This window comes from Callithrix jacchus, chromosome 19 (assembly GCF_049354715.1).
Source record: "Callithrix jacchus isolate 240 chromosome 19, calJac240_pri, whole genome shotgun sequence".
In the NCBI taxonomy this organism is placed as follows: Eukaryota; Metazoa; Chordata; class Mammalia; order Primates; family Cebidae; genus Callithrix; species Callithrix jacchus.
The window spans coordinates 41,107,966-41,135,264 of record NC_133520.1 but is presented as its reverse complement, the minus strand read 5'-3'; the positions used below and the strand labels follow the sequence as shown (position 1 = coordinate 41,135,264).

At 49.3% G+C, this 27,299-nt stretch overlaps 3 protein-coding genes across 4 annotated transcripts in view; 2 read left to right on the top strand and 1 right to left on the bottom strand.

The window, feature by feature from the left end:
- The window catches only part of LOC108589208 (large ribosomal subunit protein eL37-like), a 28,657-nt gene extending 22,164 nt beyond the window's left edge, over positions 1-6,493 (bottom strand). Inside the window, exons 1-2 of the mRNA XM_035280624.3 lie at positions 5,766-6,493; positions 1-4,936 (exon numbers count right to left, since the gene is read on the bottom strand). The exon at positions 1-4,936 is cut by the window's left edge and continues 22,164 nt beyond it. The gene's annotated coding sequence lies outside the window, so the exon portion shown is untranslated. The remainder of the gene's footprint in view (positions 4,937-5,765) is intronic.
- The window catches only part of KIF26B (kinesin family member 26B), a 636,506-nt gene that overhangs the window by 8,722 nt on the left and 600,485 nt on the right, over positions 1-27,299 (top strand). Inside the window, exon 1 of one of the 2 annotated variants that reach the window (XM_035280618.3) lies at positions 6,594-10,736. The exons of the other annotated variant lie outside the window; for it this stretch is intronic. The gene's annotated coding sequence lies outside the window, so the exon portion shown is untranslated. Of the gene's footprint in view, positions 1-6,593; positions 10,737-27,299 lie in introns of those variants that run through there. 2 annotated transcript variants of the gene reach the window in all.
- DRC8 (dynein regulatory complex subunit 8) overlaps positions 1-27,299 on the top strand; it is a 122,989-nt gene extending 95,690 nt beyond the window's left edge. The window contains exon 7 of the mRNA XM_078357190.1: positions 1-27,299. This exon is cut by the window's left edge and continues 8,720 nt beyond it. The gene's annotated coding sequence lies outside the window, so the exon portion shown is untranslated.

Below are 27,299 nucleotides of genomic sequence, written 5' to 3'. Positions count from 1 at the left end.
GGATTTGGGATCCATGTGGATGGAAGTAGAGAAGACTCAAGAACGATCACAGGGTTTAGGTCGGAGCAACTAGATACTGTTCGTTCAGGCTGAAAGAAGCTCAGGAGCGTGGTTTGAGACACGTTCCCACTGAGAAGCCAACCGAGCATCCAGGCTGTCAATATAAGTCAGGAGCTCTGGGGAGCCTGGGGTTGGAGTGGTCTGTGCAGAAGATGTTTAAAGCCGTGTGGCTGGATGGGTCACCTAAGAAGGGAGGGCGAGTAGGGAAGAGAAGGGCTTCGAGGGCTGAAGATGGGGACAGCCCAAAGTTAGAGACAGGGAAGGAGAAAGAGCAGCAAAAGATACAGGACAAACGTGTCATCAGGGCAGTCTCAGGTCCTCTTTTGTCCCCCATCCCGTGTCCCAGGACCCTTAGTGGACCTCGGTACAGGGCAAACATACCATCAGGGCAGTCCCGGGTCCTCTTCGTCCCCCCATCCCGTGTCCCAGGACCCTTAGCGGACCTTGGTACAGGGCAAACATACCATCAGGGCAGTCCCTGGTCCTCTTCTGTCCACCATCCTGTGTCCCCAGGACCCTTAGCGGACCTCGGTACAGGGCAAACATACCATCAGGGCAGTCCCTGGTCCTCTTCTGTCCACCATCCTGTGTCCCCAGGACCCTTAGCGGACCTTGGTACAGGCAAAGATACCATCAGGGCAGTCCCTGGTCCTCTTCTGTCCACCATCCTGTGTCCCCAGGACCCTTAGCGGACCTCGGTACAGGGCAAACATACCATCAGGGCAGTCCCGGGTCCTCTTCTGTCTGCCCATCCTGTGTCCCCAGGATCCTTAGCAGACCTCGGTACAGGGCAAACATACCATCAGGGCAGTCCTGGTCCTCTTCTGTCCACCATCCTGTGTCCCCAGGACCCTTAGCGGACCTCGGTACAGGGCAAACATACCATCAGGGCAGTCCCGGGTCCTCTTCTGTCTGCCCATCCTGTGTCCCCAGGATCCTTAGCAGACCTCGGTACAGGCAAAGATACCATCAGGGCAGTCCCTGGTCCTCTTCTGTCCCCCATCCTGTGTCCCCAGGACCCTTAGCAGACCTCCATCACCCAGTTATTTCTTTTCAGTGGTCCTTCAGATTCCCCGAGGCAAGTTGGACTCACATAGACTAGAAGATACTGCGTGTGTGCCATATGCAACTCAATGGTAGTGCCACATTTTTTAGTTGCTTGTGACATCTAAAACTGCCCCTTCTCATCACATTGCAAGTGAACCATCGCCATTGCACGGTTTCTCAGTGTCTTTGAAATTCTTGTGATCTTCAGTCCTGATGCCCATATTCTTATTTGAGGAGGGAGGCTGGGGTCGAGGCAGGGCCCGACTACTGTGGGTTTTGGCTGCATTACAAATTAGAGTTAGATCCAGCTGAGCCAGTGTGGCGGCAACAAAAGCAAGTCCTTCACAAAAACGGTGTGCTTCATTTAAACCACCAGGAAAGAATGACTGGGCAATATGTGATTCCCAGCTGTGAAATGCAACCATCACACCCTTGTCCCAGAAACAGCATTTCAGTGTTTCTAAATCAAGTGTAACTCCAATCCCTTATTGGCTAATGAAAACGAGGAGGCCTCAGTTTACCTCCTATCACACAATAACCTGGAGGTTTACGTGATACCTCTACAATCTAACAATACGGACCAAGACCATGACAACTGTGAACACCAGAACTGGCTCAGTCACACTCAGTCACCGTCGTCGCCTGAGAAGCCCTGTCCCCTTCCCAGTCCACTGCTCCAGAAACCGGAATGACCCCTGTGAGGAAACCAGTGAGAACCTGGAGCGATTCTCTCAAGGTGGGGTGTTTTCAGCAGATTGTTCGAGGGAATATACTGACGTGATGTTTGTTAAGCCCAGAGTGAGACTTCAGGAGAGAACGCTATGTGAAGGCCAGACCCCAGAACGGAGGGACTTCTTCCCTCCACTTTGCCCACCAACCACTGACACAGCCACCAGCCCTGCCCACCCTTCTGACGTCGGCACGCAGCCCTGCCCTCCCCGACACCAGGCCACAGGCTGCAGTGCCCTGTCAACGGCCTTCCCATTCCCGGCCCAGAGACCCTGCCTGCTCTCTCCAGACAATTCAGCTGTTTGTTCCTGCAAAGGCTTTTTGAAAACAAAGGCCTGGCGGGGTGTGGTGGCTCCACCTCCCAGGTTCAAGCGATCCTCCTGCCTCAGCCTCCCAAGTAGCTGGACTATAGGCATTCGCCACCACTCCTGGCTAATTTTTGTGTTTTTAGTAGAGACGGGGTTTTGCCGTGATGGCCAGGCTGGTCTCGAACTCCTGACTTCAGTTAATCCACCTGCCTCAGCCTCCCAAAGTGCTGGGATGACAGGCGTAAGCCACCACACCCAGCCACTTTTAAATGCCAGTGGCAGGAGGACTTCCAGATTTGCCTTAAATTCTCGTTTGTTGGTAGAACAAAATGCATACAAAACAGAGTAGGAGGCAGGCCCAGTCCAGACTTTTTGGAAAGTGGTAAAATGTAGTAAAGACATCCAATCCGATGTCTTCCTCCTAAGGGAAGGAACAAGTAAGCAGCCAGAGAGGCCAGGCGTTATTTCAATACTCCACCCTGTGAGGTTGAGGAGGATCGGAGGTGGTCCTCCACGGTGGGGAGGGAAGGCCAGAGGAAGGAGGTCTGGGGAGCACTGTTTGGCTCAGAACTTCCTAGTACCAGGAGCTGGATCCACTAAAGAAAAGGTAGGGAGAGGAGGAGTGGCTGCTTGTGGAGTAGGCTACGGCTGGAAGCTGGCGAGAAGGTGATGGCAGAAGAAGGCACGTTCTCGATCTAGAATCTGTAAACATGGTCCTAAGGAGGGAGCGTGGGCTTAGGGATACGACAGTGTGAAAAGAGGCAGGGGAAGCTGTACACTGAATACGCAGAGCCAGAGACAATGACTGGTTGGCTCAAATTCCCTTTTCTGGGACAATGGAAAGAAGAGGAGGTGCTGGCTGTGATGGGGGTGTGGGGGCGGAGGAGAAGAGCCTGAGGATGGCACACAGCCAAGCTTAAGGTCTCGTCCAACTAGTTATGCACGACACGATCCCCAGGACAGGTGATTAAAAAATGACTTTCTATTACGAAATGTTAACACTTAAGGAATAGGATAAATGGGCTGGGTGTGGTGGCTCATGCCTGTAATCCCAGCACTTTGGGGGACCCCGGAGGGCAGATCATCTGGGGTCAGGAGTTCAAGACCAGCCAGGCCAACATGGCTAAACTCTGACTCTACTAAAAATATAAAAATTAGCCGGGCGTGGTGGCACATACCTGAGGTCCCAGCTACTCAGGAGGCTAAGGCAGGAGAATTGCTTGAACCCAAGAGGCAAAGGTTGCAGTGAGCCAAGATCATGTCCCTGCACTGCAGCCTGGGCAACAGAGAGAGACTGTGTCTCAAAAACAAAACAAAACAAACAAACAACAGAATATATGGACCCTCATGTATTTATTATGCATTAACATTAACATATGGCCAATCTTGCTTCACCTGTTCTCCCTCCACAGTTCCCCTCGCCTCCATCCTCACCCCTGCTGGTTATTTCAAAATCGATTCTAGACATCACATGGTTTCATCTGTAAATGCCTGGATGTCATCTTCAGCAGATAAGGGAAAGATAAGGACCTCCTTCCCCCTTTCCCCACACAACCATGAAGCCATGATCATATCTTAAAAAGTTAACCATAATTTTGTAATATCTGATAGGCGATATTTTCAAATTTCGACTATTGTCTCATAATCGTGCTTTTACCATTGGTTTATTCCAATCAGGATCCAAACAAGGCCCTCCTGCGGCGATTGGCCGCTGTGTCTTCTCATCTTTAACTCTCTCCTCCTGTTCTGTTCTTGTCTTTCATTTGTTGAAGCGCCTGGTCTTTGGTCCCGGGGAATTTTCCACATTTTGGACTTCGTGGTGCTTAAGGCGTCCTCTATTCCCTGTATTTCCTGTAGACCAAGTTTGATGTCTAGTGGCTTGATCACCGTCAGGGTCAGTTTTGTTTTTGTCTTTTCTTGCAAATCAACTTCACTGGAAGTGGTGGATTTTTATTGCCTTCCTTCGGGAGATAACACAGTGTCTGCATTGTCTCTTTTTGTCACCAAGACTCAAGTGCTGTCAGCCTGATCCCCACTGTATGAAGCTCTCCATCAACCTGTCACTTAATGGTTGCCATTAACATTATTTTAGTAAGGGTTGCAAAATGGTGGTTTTTTTTTTTTTAAAAAAGATTCTATCATTCCTTCTTCATTTATGCAGTGGAATTCCTCTATTAAAGATAATTTTCTCACGACCTGCCTGGGCAACATGGAGAAACCCCATATCTACTAAAAATAGAAAAATTAGCCAGCTGTGGTGGTGCGCGCCTGTAGTCCCAGCTACTCGGGGCTGAGGTGGGAGTATAACCTGAGCCTGGGACATGGAGGTTGCAGTGAGCCGTGATCGCACCACTGCACTCCAGCCTGGACCACAGAGAAAGATTCTGTGTCAAAAAAGCAAGATAATATTCTGCCATCAACGATTTGCCTTCTTTGAAATACTGTTTGCCCAGCAAAGGCACAGCAGTTTGCTGCTTTTAATTTTTCAAATGAAATATTTCTTGATTTCTCTTGATAACGTGCATTTTTGGCTGGATGCTGTGGCTCACACCTGTAATACCAACACTTTGGGAGGTCAGGGCAGGAAGATCACTTGAAGCCAGGAGTTTGAGAGACACCTAGGCAACAGAGTGAGACCCCATCTCTACAAAAATTAAAAATAATTAGCCAGCATAGTGGCACATGCCTGTCGTCCCAGCTACTCAGGAGGCTGAGGCAGGAGGATCACTTGAGCCCAGGAGTTAGAGGCGCAGTATTGTATTCCGGCCTGGCCCACTTGCAAGACCCTGTCTCTGGAAAACAAACAAAAACATGTATTTTACTTTCCTAAGTGTGTGTGTGTATCACAGGTGGGCCTTAAAATTGCCTGTGTCCCTTAAGAGAAGTATAAGCCCCACTTCGGTTTGTGTGCCAGCCAAATCCACACTTAATAACATTCTTCTTACCTTATTCGTTTCTGGTGATTTACAGTGTTTGCGTTAACAGTTACACTGCTATTTCTGTCACAGTGAATCCCTGTTTTTCTTAATGTGGGAAGTGAAGTGTTTGGACTTGATTTAATGAAGCTATCACAGATAAAACAGGTTTGAAATATCATAGGGTCATAAGGAACAAGATGATTTAGAAAAATTATTTAGATAAGTGATAACAGTACACCATGAATTCCATAATTCTAATATAACTCTTCCCTAACTAAACATGTTAAATAATATTTACAACCATTTATATTTCGATATTTGATATATTTAAATTATATATTTAAAATAATGTATATAAGCTGGGCGCGGTGGCTCATGCCTGTAATCCCAGCACTTTGGGAGGCTGAGGCGGGTGGATCATGAGGTCAAGAGATCGAGACCATCCTGGTCAACATGGTGAAACCCCGTCTCTACTAAAAATACAAAAAATTAGCTGGGCATGGTGGCGCGTGCCTGTAATCCCAGCTACTCGGGAGGCTGAGGCAGGAGAATTGCCTGAACCCAGGAGGCGGAGGTTGTGGTGAGCCAAGATCGCGCCATTGCACTCCAGCCTGGGTAACAAGAGTGAAACTCCGTCTAAAAAATAAATAAATAAATAAATAAAATAAAATAATGTATATTTAAAAATAAGAAAAATACTTACACGACTCAGACCCGCACCTGGCTATATCTGTGTTTCTTCCATTTTAAATTTGGTCATTCATCAATATGCATTGGTTATCAATAAATTTGGATTTGTAAGCCAGGTAGAAAGTTGAGATAATTTCTTCAGGAATAACCAGGATTAATCAGATAATTTAAAGATTTTCTTGATCTAGGAATTAAGAATTCCTATGATGTGGTGGCCTGGCACGGTAGTTCATGCCTGTAATCTCAGCACTTTGGGAGGCTGAGGCGGGCGGATCACCTGAGATCAGGAGTTCGAACCCAGCCTGGCCAACATGGCGAAGCAGGTCCTTACTAAAAATACAAAAAAACTAGCCAGGCGTGGTGGCGCGCGCCTGTAACCCAAACTAGTCGGCCGGCTGAGACAGGAGAATCGCTGGAACCCAAGAGGCGGAGGTCGCTGTGAGCCTAGATCGCACCACAGCCCTCCAGACTGGACGACAGAGCAAGACTCCGTCTCAAAACAAAAAACAAAAGAGAATTCATAAGCTATGGGAGACAGAACGATTTTCAAAAAGTTGTAATCCCATTCTAAAGACACGTTTCCAGTTTCCTGATGCTGTCACCCACTCATGTGGCTACATCAGGCGTGGGGTCCTGAGGGCAGCGGGGCAGGGGCGAGGTCGAGTGGGCAGGCGTGAGAACCGAGGGCAGAGGCGGCCGTGAAGACGCGGCACCCAGAAGGCAGGAAGAGGCTCGATCGACGTTGGCCGAGCGCCAAGCGGGGCGGAAGGTGGTGAAGGTCGGAGCACCTGCCGCGCCTGCGCGGGACGGTCAGCAGGCGGGGCCCCTAGCGGCCCCGTGCGCCTGCGCAGAGCGGAAGTGAAGCTGCCGCCGCCCGTCGCGGGGGAAGAAGGGACGGTGCGTTCAGGTAACCGGCTTTCCAGCGCCAAGCCGGGGACAGGAGGGCCACGGGCCCAGGCGCCGTGAGACTGCACCCCACCCCAGCACGGACTGCCCTTAATAACGCGCAGGCCCGGGCGCGGTGGCTCACGCCTGTAATCCAAGCACTCGGAGGCCGAGGTGGGCGCATCACTCAAGGTCGGGAGTTCGAGACCAGCCTGACCGACGTGGTGAAACCCCGTCTCTACTGAAAGTACAAAAATTAGCCTAGCGTGGTGGCGGGCGCCTGTAATTCTACCCACGCAGGAGGCTGAGGCGGGAGAATCGCTTGAACCCTGGGGGATTTAGCCTCTTAGCAGAGAACGTAGAAATGTTTGCGCTCTGACACCGTCAAGTCTCCCTTTCAGAGACCAATGGCATCCAACAGCTCCGGGGCCAGACGTGCGGCTGCGGGTGCTGACGGGGCAGGGACTGTCGCCGCAGGCCACCCCCTCCCAGGGGTCCTGGACCTGGCAGGGGCTCCTCCTCCACGCTGCGCTCTCCTGGTTCTCAGGCCGCTCGGTTTCCAGGTGCTCAGGCCCCTCTCTGCACCACCCCAGGCACCAGGCTCCGAAAGCAGCCCGGGTTTTAGAGCTACCCTGTAGTTCGTGACACTCTCCACCACCAACCCAGGCCCAGCCCAGATTCCCTCCAACCGCAATGGCGCGGGGCACAGCGGTCATTGTCTCTACACTCACCTGTGATTTCATCCATCCTCACCTCCTCACCTCCACTCTCAGAAGTCCGCCGGTCCTCCTGAAGGCCGACCTCCTCCTCGGCTGCCTCCCATTCCGGGCAGCCGCCTCACCGACTGTCCTCCACCAACCATCCCCTTTTTGCTCTCCCGTGACTTCTCTTCAGACCACAGCCTTCATCACGTCTACCCCATCTTTTCAAAAAACACCTTCCCTTTCTTTAGACTTCTCTCCCCCTCATCCAGGTCTCTTTCCCCTCCCTCCACCACCAAGCATTATGAGAAATGTTCCCCTCTCCCTGAGCTCGTCCGCACCTCCCTTCCATTTCTCGGCCTCCCACAGTCTCGCTTCTGTCTCCATCACTTACTGAGATTGCTGAGGTCCTCGGTGATATGCCCACTGCCAATCCCAGCAGCAGCCTGTGTCCCGCCCTGCGCGTCTTCTGAATTCACTGCAACATTTAACGCTTGTTGGCGACCCTTCCCTGCTGACATTCTTCCTCGGATGAAAAGGCACGTTCTTTCCAGGTTATCTCCTTTCTCTTTGACTATTGCTTCTGCGTCTCACTGAGGCCTCTTTCTGTTTCCACGCCCAACTATCAGTGTCTCCAGGATTCCAGCCTTAGCTCCATTTCTTTAGTCTCTCCCAGGGGCCTCATTCATCCCCATGACCTCAGCTACCATTCGCAAGAATTCCCAGATCCAAACATTTGATCCAGCCTTTCACAGAGATTCTCCGGCTGCAGCAAAATCGATTCCTCCTCCGCCTCAACTAGACCACATGCCTCAGTCACTGGGACTTGCCTCGGTGTCTCTGGGGTCCATCCCTTCCTCTCTACTCCTTCAATACAAGATGATTCCAGCCCTCATCCCCTCCTTCCTTGGCGATTGCCATAGCCTCCTAGCTCTGCCTCTAGGCTCTACCCAGTCCAATCCATTACTCACCTGCCTCTAGAAGTATTTTTCTCAATAGATGATATGGTCATGGGTTGTATCTCAGTATGGGCTTTGTCAAAAGCAGACTCTGAAAGGAGGATTCTGGTGTAGATGATGTATTTGGGGGTAAGGAAGGGAAGCCAGCCAGGAAAGGTGTGTTGTCAAGCCAGTGACCACGGCCGGTAACTGGAGCTGAATCTTGCTGGGCAACTCTCGGAGTCCCAGAGAATATATGCCTCTGAGGCGTCCTGCCTGAGGGGTGCGAGAGCTGGGTTATGTGTACCCCAACTCTCATCAGGCAACCAAAGGTGTTAGTTCTGCAGCTGTTCATTCCCCTCCTGTAGTTATTGGAGGCAGGGGGCTGACGAAACCCTCCCGCAGTAGAAGTTAACGCGGCTATTATAATGGAAAGGGGAAAAGGACTAGAGAGGGGCATGGATGGAAGGAGGGGGACAGTGTCTCATCACCCTCCTGCCTAATAATCCCCACAGCCAGCCACCATTCTGGCCTCCTCCCCTGCACTGCTCCAGGAGTACCCTTCCCTCCGCTCGCACAGGAGTTCTGACCAGCACCCTCGTGCCTCCACGCCTGGGTGCGCATTGCTCTTTCCTCCACATCTCCCTTCTCGTTCAGGTTAAGTGATAGTACTGGGTGTGTGTCCTGAGCACCTGCTACCTGCAGAGTCATTTCTCTATGTTGTTGATTTAGTGTAACCCCTATAATAGTGTATGAGTTGACTATCTAAAAAGCGTGATCATCTCCATTCTACAGGTGAGGACATTGTGGCTCAGAGAGGGTAACTGAATGCCTCTGGCACAAAGCTAGCAAGTGGCAGGGCCATGCTGGGGGACCCGGGCAGTAACCACCGGGCTGAACTACCTCATACTTCCTGTCTCAGCTGGGCGGTGTCTGTCCTTGCTCCTTCTCACCTAAATAGAGGTGCTGTCAGCCCTGTCTTCATAGCCTAGGGTATTTTTATGTGGATGCCTTTATTAAGTGTGTGTCATCTTGTAGCGTATTTATTCATCCGACTTCCCTTTCAAACCGTAAGTCCCTGCCATTTTATTCTCCAATGCTTAGCCCGTTGCATAACTCGAGTAATGCCTTCATTAACTTTTAAAACAGAATTAAGTTGAATTCGGCCCGGCATGGTTGCTCATGCCTGTAATCTCAGCACTCTGGAAGACTGAGGTGGGCAGATCACTTGAGGTCAGGAGTTCGAGACCAGCCTGGCCAACATGGAGAAACATCGTCTCTATTAAACATACATAAAATTAGCCGGGAGTGGGGGCTCACACCTGTAGTCCCAGGCTGAGGCAAGAGAATCACTTGAACTCAGGAGGTGGAGGTTGCAGTGAACTGAGGTATTGCCACTATACTCCCGCCTGGGCAACAGAGTGAGGTTCTAAAGAATTAAGTTGGATTAATAACTTTGTTTCAATCCCATGACCACAAATACTGAGGAATGAGACTTCTTAAATAAGACAGGACCCAGTTTTGACTTTCCTGGGCATATTCTGCTGGGCAGGAAGGAAACAAGAACATGAACTGGAAACCCCACAGCCGGCCAGCCTGCCAGCTGCACAGTGCTCCTCTGAGGGCCGGAGCAGTGCCTTTGCCCAAATCAAGGAGTAGCCTGTTGTTTCTTCTGGTGTGCGCATGGAAGGCAAAACAGTCATACAATTCTTGGAAAGCTCTTCAGGCTCTGCACTTTGGGGCATGTTTATAGGATGCACCTGAGTACAGTGGTCAGTGGCTCTGTGGCCACAGAAGGCAGTAAGAGGAAATGTTAGTGGCCTCCTCACCCTTTGTTCTTTAAAGGGGTTCTGCATTGACACCAACAGCCTAAGACGTTTGCTAGGTTCTAGTGTGGCTGCAGTGTGGACTTCCGTGCTGCGAAATGGGAGGAAAGAATCCTCCTTTTCAGGAAGAAACTCCTACCTGTGCCAGCCGTAGTATAGCAGCTCACAGCGTGTGAAGAATAAGAATATTTTCTCCTTCAATAGAAAACAACTACATGTGCACGCTTCTGAACACTGGGCTTCACAATCAGAATGCTGAATTTACTAATACATTTACACCAAAAAAGCAAAGACCAGAACGCATGCATGCTTTGCTGCTAAAAATTGACTTTATAATTTACTTTTTGGCAATAGGGGATAATGAGAAAGAGCAACAAGGACATTTTGAAAAGGCAGCAGGGAATCAGACTTCCTTCTTTCCTCACCCAGGTCTGCACTCGCGGGCACTGAGTCAAGACCACCGAGTGCACACGTGCAGGGGTCGGATGCCTGGTGAGCGGCAGGGACAGCAGCACCCCAGCCTCTGCCCACTGGCTGACCACAGGGTAAAGTGTTTGCTTGTGAAAGAAAAGTATGGCTCCTTCTCCCCACAACCTGGCCGGATCTTCCACGAGTCATTTGCAAAATATGGAAGGTAGGGAGCAAAGAAAGTTCTTTACAGCACACATGGACTTTTCTAGGGGTGCAAAAATGAATCGATGAATGAAGGTGGCGTGCGTGTCTTTGGCTTTTGTGTTTACGGCCTGTGGCTCTTTGCTTCTTCTGGAACATCTTCCCCGTGTCTGCTTTCTTCGTCTGCCTTCTCTTCGCTTTCATAAAAGAAAGCCTCTTCCTTCCGACCTTGAAATCTCCGTGTAAACAACATAACACCTAGCAGCACCTGAACCCATCTAAAGTTTAAGGGGTGCAGGGGTAAGGGGACTTCTAGAAAGCCCCACCGTACTGTGGTCAACATCAGATAACTGGGCGGGACACAGTAGCTCATGCCTGTAATCCCAGCACTTTAGGAGGCTGAGGCAGGAGGATGACTTGAGCCCAGGAGTTCAAGACCAGCCTGGGAAATGTAGTGAAACTCCATGTCTATAAAAATAAAAAAAAAAATTGGCCAGGCGAGGTGACTCACACCTGTAATCCCAGCACTTTGGGAGGCTGAGGGTGGATCACAAGGTCAGGAGTTCGAGACCAGCCTGGCCAGCATGGTATTTCTACTAAACCCCGTCTCTACTAAACATACAAAAAATCATCCAGGTGTGGTGGTGTGCGCCTATAATCCCAGCTACTCAGCAGGCCGAGGCAGGAGAATTGTTGAACCCAGGAGGCGGAGGTTGTAATGAGTCCAGATCGCATCACTGCACTCCAGCCTGGGTGATGGGATGAGACTCTGTCTCAGAAAAAAATAAAAAAATTAAAAATGAAATAAATAAATAAATCAGCTGGGTGTGGCACACACCTGTGGTCCCAGCTCCTCTGCAGGCTGAGGCCAGAGGATTGCCTGAGCCTGGGAGCTCAAGGCTATAGTGGGCAGTGCCCGCTCCACTGTGCTCCAGCCTGGGCGACAGAACAAGACTCTGTCTCAGGAATAAAGATGATCCGGAAGACGTTATTATTTGTTTTTTTATGGATGATCCTTATTCCTTTACGTATTTCATTTAAGGTTACCCTTAAGATTATTGGAGCTTCGAAAAGAAATAATACAGCTGAGTGAGAAAAGGTTATTGAAAATTGTACTCTCTCTATATGTTCATATGCCTAGAGAGCTGTGCGAAAGCAGAGGACGTTTAAACTTCTTTAGACTTTTATTTGACTGCGGTGTAATATATATGATATCACCGTTACCATTTTAGCGACTTTCATGCGTACAGTCCAGCGGCATTAAGTAAGTTCACGTTGTTATGCAGCCGTCACGCTGACCCATCTCTAGAACCTTCCCATTCCAGATGGAAACTCCATACCCTTGAAACAATAACTCCCATTCTTCCTTCACACTATTGTTTTTTTTCTTTTTGAGAGGGCGTCCAACTCTGTCTTCCAGGCTGGAGTGTACTGGCACGATCTCTGCTCACTGCCGCTTCTGCCTCCTGGGTTCACAAGTACCTGGAACTACAGGTGCCTAACACCATGCCCAGCTAATTTTTGTATTTTTAGTAGAGACAGTGGTTTCACCTTGTTGGCCAGGTTGGTCTGGAACTCCTGACTTGAAGTGACCCACCTGCCTTAGCCTCCCAAAGTGTTGGGATCACAGGCGTGAGCCACTGCACCCGGCCCCTCATAATATTTTAAGTGTGATTCTTTTTTTTTTTTTGAGACAGAGTCTCACTCTGTCACCCGGGCTGGAGTGCAGTGGCGTAATCTTGGCTCACTGCAACCTCTGCCTCCTGGGTTCAAATGATTCTTCTGCCTCAGTCTCTTAAGTAGCTGGGACTATAGGCGCTGACTACCACACTCAGCTAATTTTTTTATTTTTAGTAGAGACAGGGTTTCACCGTGTTGGGCAGGCTGGTCTCAAACTCCCGATCTCAGGTGATCCGCCCGCCTTGGCCTCCCAAAGTGCTGGGATTACAGGCATGAGACACCGTGCCCAGCCTTGAGTGTGAGTCTTATAATAAGATCTTATATTTTAAAAAACAGGATACACCTTACCTTGGTCCTTAAAGAATATGTTTGCTTATTCTGCTATGCTTCCAAACTTGCAATCAGTTTTTCCCCCTGAAGAGCTTATCACAGTGTCTTATAGGTGAGTCAGCCAAGTAAGGCACTATTAAAATGCCAGTTTGATGAGGCTTCCAGGTACCCCTTTATAAAGATTCTGAGAAAAGCTATTCAGAGTTTATCTAAGAGTTGCTTTCAGTGATCGTAACTCAGTGGAGGTTGCTGACTACAGGTCATGTACGTCTAGAGTACAGACTATATCCTCACGGTACTTGGTACTCTGTTGTCTTTTCATTATTCAACTCAGCAGCATTTTATAAGGCCCACTGTTTGCTCTGCACTGTACTAAGCACTATGGGAAATATAAAAGTTGAAGACATGGGCCGGGTGTGGTGGTTCACGCCTGTAATCCCAGCACTTTGGGAGGCAGAGGCGGGCGGATCACCTGAGGTCAGGAGTTCAAGACCAGCCTGACCAACAAGGTGAAATCCTGTCTCAACTAAAAATATAAAAAAATTAGCCGGGTGTGGTGGCAGGTGCCTATAGTCCCAGCTACTCTGGAGGCTGAGACAGGAGAATTGCTTGAATCCAGAAGGCAGAGATTGCAGTAAGCTGAGATCATGACACTGCACTCCAGCCTGGATGACGGAACGAGACTCCATCTCAAGAAAAAAAAAGTTGAAGACATGGTTATTGCCTAGAACAGCAGCTCCTGGGAAAAAATGGAGTAGAAGGAGGAGCTGACTATAGAAAATACGGTAATTTCTAATCTAAAATTAATGTGCCACTGTGAGCATACAGCATGAACACTAACATGTTCAAATACGAGATCAGGAATGAATGCTGGAAACATATTAGAGTAAGAATAGTAATAACATTAACACCTGGCAGTCATGAAGCATCTCTCCTGTGCCACACACCACACTTGGCACTTTGCTCACATGATCTCATTTAATCCCCACAAGAGCGAGACGCTTACAGTTATGGCTGTTAGCCGCAGTTTAGTTCGAAAAGCTGACACAGACAGAGATCAAGGGCGTGGCACTGACACGTGATGACGTGGGGCTCCAAACTCAGACCTGCCCGACTCCACGGTCCAAGGCTGGCGTTTGTCGCTGCTGGGACAACCAGTGGTACACTGTGCCGTCTAGTCTGGAAATAAAAGGAGTTGATTTTGTTCTGTTACATTTTATTTTTCGCAGAAGGGAAAGGGAAGAGGAAGCGATTCATTGTAAAAGCGTGCACAAGGAAGATGCGGTTTCTGTCATGCCATTGCTTGGGGTCTGCCACCAAGTCCCTCACTGGTGGCTTAGGCCTCAGTGGTTGGGGTTCTTTTTTAAAAAATGGTCTTCCTAAGTTGTCCCCAGATTCCTTCATGTACGACATCCCTGGGGACGCCACCATGCAAAGCCAAGCGTTGACTAGCAGCCGGTTCCTGCCTGTGTTCATGTCGGGCTGAGGACCTGCTCAAGTGGAAATTCAACAATGCATGAACAGCCTGCCTGTTCGCTTGGTGAAATAGGGCAGAAGTTTTATCCTTAAAAGTGTATTAAACGGAGATGCTGTTAGTCAAAGGATTTAAAGTATTTTACTATTTACTCAAAATTATTTGAGACAGGGTCTTGTTCCGTCATCCAGGCTGGAGTACAGTGCCATGATCTCGGCTCAAGCAGCCTCGACCTCCCCAGTTCAAGCAATTGTCCTGCCTCGGCCTCCCGAGTAGCTAGGACTATAGGCACGCCACTATGCCCAGCTAATTTTTGTATTTTTTGTAGAGACAGGGTTTGCCATGTCGCCTAGACTAGTCTCAGACTCCTGAGTTCAAGCGATCTTCCTGTCTCAGCCTCCTTAAGTGCTGGGATTATAGGCATGAGCCACCCTCCAGCCTTACTTATTAAAAAAAAAAAAAAAAAAAATATATATATATATATATATTGCCCACCCGTTAGCAATGGGGAGGGAAGAATGTTTCTTCCTGCATCCTCAGGAGTGGCTGTCCCGTTGGGAAGCTGCTCTTTTCCGTTGAGAAGTGAAGTTCAGGGAACCTGGTGACAATGGACTAATAGTTTCTCACCTCAGCTCAGTTTTCCAGTTCTGACATGTCGGACTCACTCATTGTTTCAATCACTGTCATTCATGTATTTTTTCATCAGTAAGTGCCTTCCTTGTACAAGGCACAGCAAGCTATGTAGCAGGGCTCAAGAGCCATCATGCCCGGTGCCGGCCCTCATGGGGTGGGCTGTCTAGTGAGGGAGGGGGACGTGTGAACAGGCAGATCACACACCGATGGCCAATGCCAGGGCAAAGTGATGGACCAAGCACTGCCGATGGGCAAACAGCACAGACAACAAAACCACAACCCTGGCCTGGTGCCGCGGCTCACACTTGTCATCCCAGCACGGTGGGAGGCGGAGGCAGGAGGGTTCCTTGAGGCCAGGAATTTGAGACTAGCCTGGGCAACAGAACGAAATCCTATCTCTTTTTTTTTTTGAGACTGGGTCTCGCCCTGTTGCCCAGGCTGGAGTGCAATGGTGTGATCTCGGGTCACTGCAGCCTCTGCCTCCTGGGTTCAAGCGATCCTCCTGCCTCAGTCTCCTGAGTAGCTGGGATTATAGGTGCTACCACCATGCCTGGCTAGTGTTTTGGTATTTTTAGTAGAGATGGGGTTTTACCATCTTGGCCAGACTGGTCTCGAACTCCTGGCCTTAAGTGATCTGCCGCCTGTCTCAGCCTCTCAAAGTGCTAGGATTATAGGCATGAGCCACTGTGCCTGGCCTCAAGACTCTTATCTGTACAAAATAAATAAATAGATAAAAGTAGCCAGATGTGGCTACTCATACCTGTATCCTAACTACTTGGGAGGCTGAAGTGAAGGCTGCTTGGGAGGATCGCCTGAGCCCAAGAGTCAGAGGCTGCAGGGAGCCTTGACGGAGTCACTGCACTCCAACCTGGGCAACGGAGTGAGACCTGGCCTCTAAAAGAAAAAACAAAAAAACCTCTGGCTTGAGGAGTCTAGAAATTAGGAGGTGGCCTCTGAGCTGTGTCTTGAAGGACAAACAGGAAGTCTCGGCTGGAGGTGGCCTCTGCGAGAGCAAGAGCCTCAACAGCCAGCTGGCGAGGCCTCGCCAAACAGACACAGGCGTCAGAACGAATTCTCCAGGGCAAGAGGAGAGTGCCAAGATTTCTTGTTTGTATTTTATACCATATATACTAAATTGTTATTTTTGTTAGGCATTCAGCCACCTTGAGTATCTGGCTAAAACTTATTTGTTTGTCTTAAACTATAGACACAAGATTAATATTGTCAAAGTAGCATAAAAACTGGTCTTGTAGAAATATTTTATCAACTAAATGCACGGAAGATCTGTGTAACAAAATCCCGGCTCCTAAGCTCTTTCTTGTGTGCTGTGTAGTACAAAATATTTTGTTTTTGTCTCTCTTCTCTGGTTAATACTTAGAAAGCCAGCAATGATTTTATCTGACATTCAGAAATATCCATGTAAAAGCTTGTAAGCCCTGCAAAGAAAATTGTTGTTTTTCTTCATTCTTTTCACCAGTATTGAGACGCTCCCAAAGATATCCAGGGTTAAGCAATTTGAATTCAGATTGTTGTTATTAAGTCTGGTTTCCTTCTCTCTCTCTTTCTCTTTTTTTTTTTTTTGAGACAGAGTCTTGCTCTGTTGCCCAGGCTGGAGTACAGCGACACCATCTCTGCTCACTGCAACCTCCGCCTCCCTCCTGGGTTCCAGGGATTCTCCTGCCTCAGCATCCCAAGTAGCTGGGACTACAGGCACCCACCACCACGCCCGGTTCCTGACCTCACATATCCACTTGGTTTTAAATACGCTTCAGAGTGGGCATGGTGGCTCATGCCTGTAATCCCAGCACTTTGGGAGGCCAAGGCAAGTGGATCACTTGAGGCCAGGAGTTCAAGACCAGCCTGGCCAACATGGTAAAACCTCATCTCTACTAAAAATACACAAATTAGCAGGTATGGTGGCGCACACCTGTAGTCCCAGCTGCTTGGGAGGCTGAGGCACAAGACTCGCTTGGACCCGGGAGGCAGAGGTTGCAGTGAGCCAAGATTGTGCCACTGCACTCCAGCCTGGGTGACAGGGCGAGACTCTGTCTCCAATAAATTAAAAAATATGCTAAAAATGGGAAATGGTGACTGTCAGGCTGTGGGCTGTTTCCTTAAGCAAAACCGTCTGTTAGGCTTCCTGGGAATTACGTTACTCAACTTTGAATGATTTCAAAGCTATGGGATGGGCCACCCCCATCTGACCTCCTGCACACTTAAATAATACTGAGAACTGAAAGACCCTAGGGTCAAAAATGTTTAAGATCTACCATGAGAAATAGATGAGGGAGAGTTAGAACAAACCCTAGCCCTAGGGTGCATTTTGAGATTGAAATGGCAGTCTAGTCCCTTCCATGACACCGTGAGTGAATCTTGAAGGAAAGAGAGGTAGCCAAGAACAACATCAGGGCAGGTGCGCTCGGCGTGGCTGGTGCAGGGACCGGGTGAAGTCTTGGCTTCCTGAGTGCCGTGGAAGTTTGCCCCTGCAGCCTCCTTTGGAGAACTGGGAGAACCCCATGTATCACCTTGTAGAGCATTTTAAAAGCTAGTGAGAAACCTTGGTCGGGAAGATGCTACATGCAGTAAAATAATAATGGTAACAGTTGATGAAATGCTTTGATTTCTAGCAGACATTCTGTAAAGAGAGAACTTTGCTTGCGTGGGACAGCTGGCAAGCTCCTCAGCTAGGGAGAGGGGAGTGATTCACTCATTCCTGGTGATGGGGCAGGGCCAAGGCTGTAGGGACTTGGGAATTGTCTGGTTGCTGGTGGTTGTGAGATGCTAGTGGAGCCCAGCCCATGCCTTGGCTATTATTTGAGGGCGGGAGAATTCCAGTTTGTTAGAACCATTAATAACGAGAGTGGAAATCGTGGGTAGGTTTATAGTTTATGAAAGTACGTACTTCTAATTAATCAGAAAAAAAAGGTGTGACCTCTTGACCAAGGCATATTCATGATTATCAGTAAAATAATTTCTCACTTCTAATGATTATAATAACAAAGAAGTGTGAACATGAAATGAAATGCAACATTAAGGGCTGGCTAACCCCAAATTCCTTCATCGAAGAGCAAAATACAAGAAATTGGAGAGCTGTTTTTTTTTTTTCCATAACGAAAGTAACCATTAAGAGTAAGGAACTGAACCTGGCATGGTGGCTCTCGCCTGTAATCCCAGCATTTTGGGAGGCTGAGGCAGGAGGTTAGCTTGAGGCCACGAGTTCAAGACCAGTCTGGGCAACAAAGTGAGACCCTGTCTCTACAAAAAATTTTAAAGTAGCTGGGCATAACGCATACCTGCGTTGTACCTGAGCAAGTCAAGGAATGAGCCACACTCTGAGAATGAATTATGAGTCCTTTATTAAGCCAGCAGCTGAGAGTGGCTAACGCCCAAAATTCTCTCGGCCCCAAAGAAAAAGTTAGGTGGTCTTCTATACACTAGTTCTAACAGGAAGGGGGACCTAGCTGAAACAAAGTTTTTACAAAAGCAGAGTAAGCAAAAAGTCAAAAGAAAAAACTGATACATAAGAAATAAAACAGTGCCAGGTGTGAGGAGTGCAGCTGTCATGGAAGACACACAACTTAGAGATAAGGGGCTGCATTTCCAGGCTCTGCTGATACCACCTTACTCGGCCTCTTATCAACAAAGGCGTTTCTGGGTGCCCAGAGTCAGCCTGGCCTTGCTTTATACTGTAGTTACGTGCTTAGTGGGGAGGAGGTTACTAGAATGCAGAAGCCAAGACGGCGTCTGGGCAGCTCAAAAAGGCTAACTGAAAGCCTGAACAGCTTTTAGTCAGGGAAAAGAAGAGTCAGTTTTAGCTGGCGAAAAAATAGGGTATCACACCTGTAGTCCCAGCTACACGGGAGGCTAAGGCAGGCGGCTGTGGTGAGCCATGATCACTCCACTGTGCTCCAGTCTGGGCAGCAGAGCAAGTGCTGTCTAAAAATAAAGAATAAGGAACTGAACCCATGGATATGCTGGGGCATCAGGTAGAGGCTGTTGGCCATGTAGTTAAAATAAGATAGATGACCATAATCTGAAACATGTAAAAAAAAAAAAAACAAAACTTACCTAATTTGTTTTTTGAATGAACAAAATGTACATGGTACAAAACTCAAAAGGTATAAAGGCTCATAGAGTAAAAACCAATTTTTCTTCAGAGTTTTTTTTGAGACAGAGTCTTGCTCTGTTGCCCAGGCTGGGGTGCAGTGGTGGGATCTTGGTTCACTGCAACCTCCATATCCCGGGTTCAAGCCTTTCTCCTTCTTCAGTTTCCTGAGTAGCTGGGAATACAAGCATACACCACCACACCCAGCTAATTTTTGCAATTTTAGTAGAGAGGGAGTTTCACCATGTTGGCCAGGCTGGTCTCGAACTCCTGACTTCAGGTGATCTGCCTGCCTCAGCTTCCCAAGGTGCTGGGATTACAGGCATGAGCCACTGTGCCCGGCCCTAATTTTTCTCTATAAATGTGTTCCACAACCACTCGGACCCCTCTCCCTGAGTGCACCGATTCCAGGGAATCCTGTTGTGAACAGGTGGCTTCCTTTATGTACCCTTCAGGGATCTCTACGCATCACACTTCTCTCACTGAGGAGCAGTCCCGTAGGTTCCGTTCCTAAATGTATAAATACCCACCTCATCTATTTCAGTGTCTGCCGAGTATTCTATAGCATGAATGCACCATGCTTCATTGAACCAGTTCCCTTCTCAAGAATATAGAAGTGGTTTTCAATCTTTGAGAAACTCTGATTTATTTCTTATTTGTATTTTTTTTTTTTTCCTGACAATAAACGCTATTCAGAACAGAAACTCAGGTTGAAATTGCAGTGGCTGTTCTGGCTCCCACAGAACTAGACTCCAGCCTTTTCCTTCTTTTCTTTTGCCTGGTAGATTTTTGCTTGTCCTTTCATTTTCAGCATTTTCAAACATTTTCTTTTGGGTGTGTCTCTTGTATACCCAAGCAGTGATTGCTATAATTTCCACTTTAGATACAGAGACACCTGTCACTTAGCACCTGAAATGAAGAGCTTGTGAGCTGATTTCTTGGCTGGGAAGGCACCTGGAATAATGCAATTGGGGCAGATAAGCAGTTAACAGCAGTGCTGGGCGTGGCCCGCCTTGACTTGCAATCCCTGGCCTCTTCCAAAACCTGGGCGGCAGAGGTGATGGCAGGAATGGGTTAAGCCAGGCTCATCTGGGTTTCTCAAGCATAGACTTCTATTTGTAAAATATTTAGGGCAAATACAGATCAACATTAATTTGGTCAACTACATTTCTCCTTAATTTCTTTAGATTTGAAACCTTTGTATATTTGTATTCATTATGAAACTCATACACGTTATATAGGCAGAATTTTCAGGAAGTTTTATGCCCCTTTGTATAAACCTGTAAGTTAGAAACACGTGATAGAATAGGGAACTAGTGAGGTGTATTTGCACAGTCTTTGTACTTTAGAAGATTCTCCTCTGGCCGTAGATGGGATCGCTGCTGTTCCAGGTAGCAGAACGCACAAGCCATGAAAGGAATTAACTGGCTCATATGCAACGGAACCGTCCCAAAGCGGGCAGAGCTTCAGACGCAGCTTGACCCAGGGCTCAGAGGCCGTCATCAGAACCCAGTTCTTGGGTCTGTTTCTTTGAGTTGGCTTCATTTTCAGGCAGCCCCTTTCCTCATATCCAGGGACTTTGCCTTGCAGAGATTCATCACCAGGAAACCAAACTTGCGTCCCTAGTCATGAAACAACAGCCTTGAAATCAGCCAGGCATGGTGACGGGCGCCTGCGGTCCCAGCTACTCGGGAGGCTGAGGCAGGAGAATCCCTTGAACCTGGGACGCAGACGTTGCGGTGCGCTGAGGTCACAACACTGCACTCCAGCTTGAGCAACAGGAGTGAAACTCCATCCCCCCCCAACAAAATGAGGAAAACGAAGTGGAGAGGAAAACAAAGACCAAGGTGCACCCAGGCCTTTGGGAAGTGAGGCCGTAGCCCCAGCGAGCAAGAGCCCTGTGTGCGTCTCCCACAGTGCCTGCCGCATAAACGGCTATGAAGTAGATGCCGATCACCAAGGACAGAATGGAAAAGATGCAGAGAGAAAAAAGGAAGTGTGGAGGAGTGCAGAAAGAAGGAATAACAGGCTGGGCACGGTGGCTCCTGCCTGTAATCCCAGCGCTTTGGGAGGCTGAGGTGAAAAGATCATCGAGGCCAGGAGTTTGAGACCAGCCTGGGTAACAAGGCAAGACCTTGTCTCTACCAAGAAGTTAAAAAAAAAATTTAGCCAACTTAGCCAGGGGTAGTGGCACAAGCCCATACTCTGTACTTGGAAGGATGAGGCGGGAGGATCCCTAGAGCCCAGGAGTTCGGCTGCGCGAGCACAGCTGCACGCCAGCTTTGGGCTGTACAGCAAGAGCTCATCTTGAAAATAAAAAAGAAATAACAACAACCATATCCACTAAAGTAAGGCGTTTACACTTACAAAGCCCTCGCCATGGCTTGATTCCCGCAGTAAATCCACAGGGTAGAAAGAGCGTTTGTGCAGAGAAGGCATCACGTTTAGAGTTGGAGAAGTGAAGAGGCCCCACTCCTGGGAGGTGGCAGGGCCAGTTCTAGACGAGGACATCATCTGCCAGCCCCGTCCTGACCGCAGGACACCATGCTGTTTCTGTCTTCTGGAGGCCTGAGGTCAGGGCCGGAGATGGGACTCAGAGCCGTCAGCACAGGCAGGATATTCAGAACCACGAGACTGGTGAGACCACCAAGGGCTGGCGGGGAGAGAAGAGAGGTGGGAGGACTGAGCCCGGGTGCCCCGTCCTTCAGAGGGCGCAGAGAGGGACGGACCCTGTGAAGGTGACTTCGAGGGAGGAACCAGAGGGAGGGAGTGCGGAGCCCTGTGGGAATGTGACAGTGCCTGATACCTAGTGAGAGCCCCTTCCTATTTGTGTTAGCGTCTTGTTGGGAGGAGGAGGAGCAGGGAGTGTGGTGGGTAAGAACTCAGCTGATGCCACAGCACAGGGCAAAGAGCTGGTGTCCCAGATGGATACATCAAGAAGGCAGGGCAAGCGCATTTAGAAAAGCAGAGTGAATACCTCAAAAAGCTCAAATTGGTGGCCTCAGAAGGGAGGAGGACAGGTGTACGGGGGTCAGCTGGGACAGGGGATTTTTGAAAATAAGCCTTTGGATATTATTTGCACATGTATTTCTTTAATAAAGAATTTTTTTAATTTTTAAATTTTTGTAGAGATGGGGCCTCATTCTGTCACCCAGGCTGGAGTGCAGTGGTATGATCATAGCTCATTGCAGCCTCGACCTCCTGGGCTCAAGTGATTCTCCCTCCTCGGCCTCCCAAAGTGCTGGGAATATAGGTCTGAGTCATGTGCCTGGCCTCAAAAAAAAATTCAAAGGACACAAAAAGAGGGCAATTGCTGAAGGTGATTGATGAATGGTTTTGGGGCAGCCCACCAGGCTGTAGGGCCGGCGTGGACATTCTCCCTCAAGACTGCGTGGACAGTCTCCCGTGGGGCTGATGTGGACATTCTTCTGCAGGGCTGCTGTGAACATTCTCCCGTAGGGCTGCCGTGGACATTCTCCCATGGGGCTGCCATGGACATTCTCGGACATTCTCCCACGGGGCTGCCGTGGACACTCTCCGGCGGGGCTGCCGTGAACATTCTCGGACATTCTCCCGCGGGGCTGCCATGAATACTGTCCCGCGGGGCTGCCGTGGACACTGTCCTGCGGGGCTGCCATGGACACTGTCCCACGGGGTTGCCGTGGACATTCTCCCATGGGGCTGCCGTGGACATTCTCCAGGACCCCTCTTCACATTCACTGTCATGGACATCTTCCATGCACTGCTAGGACACCTCATTCTTTATTCACTAAGCTCTTTCCTGGCTCAATGGGAGAAACACAGAGGCCCAGCAGCAGAGGAGTAACAGGCTCCAGTGAAGGGACCAGGAAGGAGGTAATTGGAAATCTCTTCTTCCTCCCAGGTTCTGTCTCCTCTGCTCACTCCCCACTGCTGGAGGTCCATAGAAAGTGGGGTGACACACTCTCCCCCCGTCCTTGTCACACTGTGGCCTCCCCCAGCGCGTCAGTGCCTGCAGCATCCAGGCTCTGGAAAGATGATGTGCCCTTTCTACTTTGGAAAACCAGAATTCTCAGAAGACCAACAGAAATGCATGTAGAAAATGATGACAATGACTGGGTGTCAGAGGACACAGTGACCTGAATGAGCAAGAAGATGGTGGGGGCCGGGGGTGGGTTGGAAGCCCGCTAGGACACGGTAGTGACAGGCGCATAGCTATTTGCTTATTTTGAGTGCCTTTTGCTTCAAATGAGAGGTTTCTGCTCTCCCAAGGTGAAGTATGAGGCATGAATCCTGCATTCATGATGGGGGACTTCCAGGGGAGTGGCACGGAGCCCAGGAGCCCCCCTGCATAATGAGGGGGAAGTTGGGAAAGAGAAGCAGAAAGAAAATGGAAGGGACCAAACGCAGGAGGTGTGAGGGAGGAAAGCCCAGGAAGAGAGGGGAGAGGAGAGGATGAAAAGGAAGGAGAGGCCGGGCACAGGGGCTTACACCTGTAATCCCGGTGCTTTGGGAGGCTGAGGCAGGAGGATTGCTTGATCTCAGGAGTTTGAGACCAGCATGGGCAACATGGTGAAACCCCATCAAAAAAACAGTAAGTAGCTGAGCAGGGTGGCAGGCACCTGTAGTTCCAGCTACTTGCGAGGCTGAGATGGAAGGATTGCTTGAGCCCCCGAGGTCGAGGCTGTAGTGAGTCATGATCACGCCACTGCACTCTAGGCTGAGCAGCAGAGTGAGACCCTGCCTCAAAAACAAACAAACAAATAAATAAATAAATAAAAATAAAAAATAAAGGAATGAGAGGTAGGGTCTAAGGCAGGAGGCCGGCTGGGAGGCTGCCTCAGGACATGAGCCAGGGTGTTATTTTGCGCATGGATGCAGTGGGTTAATGCATTCGTTCCCTAAGCCTGCCAGGATGAATTGCCATAAATGTGATGGCTCAAAACAGAAATCCAAAATCCAGGTGGCAGCAGGGCCATGCTCTCCCCTAGGTCCTGGGGGAGGACCCCCCCCCGCCCGCCCCCATCGCCTCTCCAGCTACTGCTGGCCCCAGCATTCCTCAACTTGGAGTAGTGTCATTCCAGCAGTGTCCCTCCAGCCCTGCCTCTGCCTTCGCAGACCTTTTCTTCCACGTGTCTCCTTGTATCTTCCACATGTCTGTGCATCTCCAGTCTCCCCCTTCTTTCTCTTAATAAGGACACTGGTCTTTGGAGTTAGGGCACACCCTAAGTCCAGGATGATCTTAGCTCGAGATCCTCTATAAAACCCAGTTTCCAAATCAGATCACATCCACAGGTACAGGGGGTCATGGACTGAATGTGCCCCCATGGAATTCCTATGCTGAACTCCTAATTCCACTGTGACAGTATTTGGAGGTGGGGCCTTTGGGAGGTGGTTAGGCTGTGAGAGTGGAGCCCTCATGAATGGGATTAGTGCCTTTATAAGAAGATGCTGGAGACCCAGCCAGCTCTTTCCACCATGTGAGGATATGGAGAGAAGGTCGTGGTCTTCAACTCGGAAGCAGGTTCTCGCTAGAACTGACCGTGCCAGCTCCTTGATGGTGGGTGTCCAGCCTTGACTGGGCGGGACGAATGCTTGCTTTGAAGCCTCCCAGTCTGTGGCGTTTCTTTTTTTCTTTCTTTTTTTTTTTTTTTGAGATGGAGTCTTGCTCTGTTGCCCAGGCTGGAGTGCAGCGGTGTGACCTCAGCGGCGTGATCTCAGCTCACTGCAACCTCCTCTTCCTAGGTTCAAACGATTTTCCTGCCTCAGCCTCTTGAGTAGCTGGGATTACAGGTATGTGCCACCATGGCCAGCTAAATTTTGTATTTTTTGTAGAGACAGGGTTTCACCATGTTGGCCAGGCTGGTCTTGAACTCCTGACCTTGTGATCCGCCCGCCTCGGCCTCCCAAAGTGTTGGGATTACAGGTGTGAGCCACCACGCTGGCCTATGGCATTTCTTACCGCAGCCCTAAGTGATGAACTGATTGGGTGCCCGTATTCAACCCTTGTTTTGACTTAAACGCCATTCTCTACAGGGAAAATTTCTTAGGACTATTGGATAAAATGTAAAGTTCTTTTCTTGCTTTTTGTTTTGTTTCGCAAAAAAAAGAAAAATGAGTGGTTCAATGAGAGCATATGACTGAGGTGACATGGGGTAACTGAGAACCCGAAAGCGAATGTGCTTTTCCGTGGTCATCTGTGCTTTTCCGTGGTCGTCTGTGCTTTTCCGTGGTCGTCTGACTGACCGCGGTGTGCGTGTGAGTAGCTGTGCTATGCAGCGGGCAGACGGCAGGCAGCGGGGAAGCCAAGATGATTCTGATATTTTCAGGAGTGCCCACGCACTCCTGAATATTTGACTAAAATAAATAATTGTCCCATTTTTTTGTTGATTTAACAAACTCTGAAGCCTAAAAGACATGTCAGGTCCTGTGAGTGGAACCAAGAGGCACACAGCAGAATGGCATCCTCGGAGAGTTCATGGTCTGATAGGAGAGAAGGATTTTATAGGAAATCAAGAAAGGAGCCCACACGAGTTGGCTATGGGGATTTGGGGAAGAAGGTATTGCACCCTGTTGGAGATAGCAGAGAGGGCTTCCTGGAGGAGGTCGCATGGGAGCTGGGCATTGTAGGAGGGAGAATCTGAATGAGTATATGGTGAGAAAAGGGAGGCCATTCTAGGCGAAGGCAGACACAGAGGCGGATGGGGGCGAGCTCATCAGGGAGGAATTAGCAGTTCAGTTTGGTAGGAAGTTCTAGTCTATAGACAGGAGCTGTGGAGGTTAAGCACAGTGAGTATGTTGGGCTGGCTCCAGGGGGCCTTGAAGGCCGTGGAGAGTCAATGCTGCAGACCCATGGTTCTGAGTTTGGGAGAGAAGGTCCAGCTCACCGAGAATCTCCAGGGGCTGGATGTAGTCAGAGAGCTCTTCCAAAACATCTCATGTGCCCCTGGGCATCCCTCCTACCCTGTAACTGATGCCCTAGACAATGAGAACTGTTAAAGCTCTGAGTGGGGAATGGCACCGCCAAGCTGCGCTCCAGGAAAGATTCATCTGCAGCTCCTTGTAAGACTTACAGAGGCTGGGGTGCAGAGGCTCTCGCCTGTAATCCCAGCACTTTGAGAGGCCGAGGCATGCAGATCATCTGAGGTCAGGAGTTCGAGACCAGCCTGGCCAACATGGTGAAACCCTGTCTCTACTAAAAATACAAAAATTAGACGGGCACGATGGTACACACCTGTAATCCTTGCTCCCTGGGAGGCTGAGGCAGGAGAATCTGGTGAACCTGGGAGGCAGAGGCTGAAGTGAGCTGAGATCGTGCCACTGCACTCCAGCCTGGGTGACAGAGTGAGACTCCACTTCAATAAATAAATAAATAAATAATAAAGAGTTAACAGGGATGGGATAAGTTCCATTGAGCAGTACTACCATCACCCCAGTTACGCGGAACTAAGGCTGATCAAGGCGATGGTTGTGGGAAGAGGAAGGAAGAAGCGGGGACTGCCCTGTCTGGGGCTGGTGGGGCTGGCTGTATGAGAAGCTTTTTGGCTGGATGTTCACTCCTTGTTTAGGTGGAGATGTGCGGACTGTCTCAGCCTCATCTCACAGGAGTTCCTAGTGCACTGCTGATCCCAGGTGCGCGCATCGTGCTTGAGACCCTCATCTGTTCTCTGACATTCCTCCCTCAGTTGTCTTCTGTGTTACTGATGCTGGCAGAGGGGAGGATGAATATCCATGGCCCCCTCATTGCCTTCATTTGGGTGACGGAAAGATGTACATGTTTTAGCATCCCTTGTTGGCGTGTGAGCTGCAGCAAGGCCTGAAGACTCTTCTGCCCACTGAGAGCAGAGATGGTGGTGTGGGCATGGCGGAGACAGGAGAAGAGACGGGAAGCTGGACTTCCTGTGGACTGATGTATCAGCGCCACTTCCTAGTGCGCATTCCCTGCTCAGGCCCCAAGTTTTGGAATCATCCTTGATCCCTTCTTTCTCCTTCTCCCTCCTCGTCCAATGTGTCAAATCCTACCTTCAAAATCTGACCCACCAACATGGATGAACCTCGAGGACTTGATGTGAATGGAATAAGGCAGTCCCCAAAGGATGAAGACTCTATGATTCCACTTATCTGAAGTACCTAGGGGAGTCAGATTCACAGAGACAGGATTTAGAATGTGGGTGCCGGGGGCTCTGGGGAGGAGAAAATGGGGGGGGGTTATTGCTCCAGGGGTACAAGGATGAAGTGAGTTCTGGAGGTGGATGGAGTGGTGGGTGCGGACCACGTGAAGGCACGTGATACCACTCTAGCGTACACTCAAAGTGCTTAAGAAGCTACTTTTTATGTTATATGCTTTTTTGGTAATAAATACATTGCACAATAAAGACCACCAA